Source organism: Vigna umbellata, chromosome 9 (genome assembly GCF_029865625.1).
Source record: "Vigna umbellata cultivar VRB3 chromosome 9, Vumbellata_1.0, whole genome shotgun sequence".
Classification (NCBI taxonomy): Eukaryota; Viridiplantae; Streptophyta; class Magnoliopsida; order Fabales; family Fabaceae; genus Vigna; species Vigna umbellata.
The window spans coordinates 36,841,513-36,845,080 of record NC_142173.1 but is presented as its reverse complement, the minus strand read 5'-3'; the positions used below and the strand labels follow the sequence as shown (position 1 = coordinate 36,845,080).

At 38.3% G+C, this 3,568-nt stretch overlaps 1 pseudogene; it reads left to right on the top strand.

Moving 5' to 3' along the window:
* The first annotated feature begins 534 nt into the window (after window positions 1-534).
* Window positions 535-1,102, top strand: LOC148193406 (phosphoribulokinase, chloroplastic pseudogene; annotated as a pseudogene).
* The last annotated feature ends 2,466 nt before the right edge of the window (window positions 1,103-3,568 follow it).

Genomic DNA, 3,568 nt, shown 5'->3' with positions numbered 1-3,568 from the left:
TTTTTCTAATGTTGTTTAATTAAAAAAAACCTAAAACAATTTATTTCATAAGCTAGTTAAAGTAATATATTAAAATATATGGGTATCAAACTGACTGAAAAAAACAACACTTTCAATAAAAACAACATTTTTATAATCAAAATCAAATATAAGTAATTTTTCTTTTGTAAAACTCACATATATTAAGAATTAATTTTGAAGAATACTGTGCATAATAATAATTGTATCTTTTAGTACTTATAACTCCTTGCTTGTAATCTATATAGCAGTAAATAGGAGGCTATATAGATAATAGAGGGCACTCCAACAGAGGGCACTCCAACAGAGGGCACTCCAACAGAGGAATGTAACTAGGAGGCTATATCTTTTAGTACTTATAACTTCTTTTACTACTTATAACTTCTTTTAGTAAATAGGAGGCTATATCTTTTAGTACTTATAACTTCTTCGAATGTAACTCCCTTAATAACCCTCCAACAGAGGCCACTCCAACATCTCTTGTATGAAAATTCTCTAGAGGGGGAAAAACAGAAAATGCCAGCTTCCACTCTGTACTCAACACAATCTCTCAGCATAAATTGCTCCATCTCAACCCCATAAAAAACACAACTGATTTTTCACCAAAAGCGGGTACTATTCTACAGCACAAGGGAGGAACAGCAACAGGGGTATCAACAGTGGCAGAAGCTATGTGATAAAATCTGCAGCAAGTGACCAACACACAGTGCTGATTGGTCTGGCTGCTGACTTAGGTTGTGGAAAAACTACCTTCATGAGGAGGCTTACCAGTGTGTTTGGAGGAGCATCAGAACCACCAAAGGGTGGCAACCCTGATTCCAACACTATCATCAGTCACACCACTACAGTCATATGCTTGGATGATTACCACTATTTGGATAGAACTGGCAGAAAGGACAAGGGAGTCACTGCCCTTGACCCTAGAGCCAACGATTTTGATCTCATGTATGACCAAGTTAAAGCAATCAAAGATGGAATTGCTGTTCAAAAACCAATCTATAATCATGTCACTGGTCTCTTGGACCCCCCTGACCTCATCAAACCTCCCACAATCTTAGTCATTGAAGGTTTGCACCCAATGTAAGTTTCTCATTTTCTCATTTCATCGTTACAACCATTTCACTGAATTAATCCTTCTTTTATTGAACTTTTGAGGAAAGTTCTGTCACTCACAGTTTAACTTTTACATTAATTGAAACTTAGGAATAATGTTTAATTGTATTCCTCGTTTTCTTTGATTTTCCTATACTACGGTTAAAGGGTATTTAAACTTTATAACTGGCATGCCAATACCTTGCTCCTCATTCCAATTACAAATCAATCTTTCTCAATCAAACAAGCACATACACTGATGCCACAACAAAGTCATACAGATTTAACAACATTCTAACTGATAACCAATTTTTAAACGAACAACTTACCTCAACCGAGATAGCCTTGACAACAACGCCCTACAACGGCCACTCCAACGCAGCCCTCAACCAAGTTCCTTCAACCGTATACTAAGAAGTTAATGAAAAGTAGATGAAGGCAGCAACACTATCTAAGCTTTACCAAAATGAACATGACAATGTCAATGAAGTTCTGTGGAACTTACCTCCGACAAAGTCCCTCAACCTCCACCACCACCCCTCAACGAAAGAACTAACCTAGGACGAACCCTAGCCCCGGACTCCCGAAAACCACCACGCACCGTGAACCAACACCGATGGACGCACCACTGACCACCGTGACCAACCACCGCCGGTTACTCACCGATAAAGTGACAGACCGTGAACCAACGGAGGCAACCGTGTGAAGAGAGGGAGGATACGCACAAAACGACGAGGCTGATGAAAATGATTTTGGGGCACGACGAACCTAATTTCTGACTTAAGTTAATGAGGTCCTTACCGACGGCTTATAACCCTTCGGTAATTACCTCTATACCGACGGCCTCAAGGCCTTCGGTAAAATGCCGTTTGTAAATCCCAATTTTCCAGTAGTGTACAAACCCTAGGACGTCCTAAAGCTTATATACTATTCTAAAATTACAGAAAATTAGGCCCAAGCCCAAAATAGTGCCGCTCAGCGGTAAACTACCGCTCAAGGTAAGTGCGTGAGTTGTTTTTCTCCCCTCAGTGGCCTTTTCACCCCTCAGCGGAGCCAACGTGACTGCCTGAGTGCCGCTCAGCGGTAAATTGCCGCTGAGCAGCAGTTGCGGCTTCTCCTTTTGCACTTTTTGATGTCTTTTCTGATTCCATCTCTATCCTTCTTCACTTCTTTTCACCAAATTCACCTTAAAACCTGCACAAAACACTGAAATCAAGCATAAACCTGTCCAACTCTCTTATTTCTGAAAATATAACCAAAAGCATGATTTCAAGCTAGTTTCTAAGTATAAAGGTTGCTTTTAGTATCAATTTTAAGCATGAAAATAACAGTTTTTCAACTATTATCAATCGTATGAACTCGTAATTAGGGATAGGCCTTCTTGCAAGGTAATTTAGAGAGTGACATTAACAATGATGAAAAGAATGTTGAATTCCTAAAGTATATGAGAGTGGATAAGATGAAATTGATAACCCCAACAACATACTCATCCATATATTCTATTGAAGTGTTTGTATTTTGTTTTAGCCATTGATCAAATTCATGCATACATGTTTATTTTCTATTTTGCATATTAAACTCCACTTATTTCGTTCTTAAGTCTTAAATAATCAACGAATCACATAACTAAACTAGGTCGTGAGTCCTTTGGGAGAACGATACTTGGTCTTACCGAGTTTATTACTTGAAACGATTCGGTCACACTTGCCGATTGTTAAACAAGTTTGTGGCGCCGTTTTTCGGTGTTCATAAATTTGTCATCAGGTTTTTGGCGCCGTTGCCGGGGACTCGTGGTTTAACTGGTTAATTTGTGTGATTATTGATTATCTTTGACTTTAATTTTGAATTTCTGTTTTTATTTTTCTGTTTTTATTTTTTCTGTTTTTATTTTATTTTATTTTATTTTATTTTATTTTATTCTCTAAATCTTATATCTTCTCCTATATCTTTTTGTGCTAACCAAATATTCTAGGGCTTTGTGTTCTTGTGTATGCAGGAGACAATTCGAACTAGGAGCAAGATAACTGCAGAACCTCTTCTTGAAGGTTTAGACGAGAGTAGACGGAGGAGAAGAATCCGAACATCTAGAGAACTTTTCCCTCCTCCGGAAACTCTGTTGCAACCATCACCACAAGGTTCTGACCATAGCATAGAAAATATGGAGAACAATAATATCAGAAGAACTCTTGCTGATTACACCAATACAGCTAGACCTCAGCACTTTAACAGTATAGCTAGACCTAGAGTCAATGCAGCTAACATGGAGGTCAAACCAGCATTGATCCAACTGGTGAAGAGCAATCAATTCAATGGGTTATCTCATGAAAGCCCATATGAGCACCTCACTACATTTAATGAGATCTGCAACACAGTGAAAATCAATGGGGTGTCAGATGAAGCGATCAAACTTAGCTTGTTTCCTTTCTCATTAGGAGGCAATGCTAAGCTTTGGTTAAAT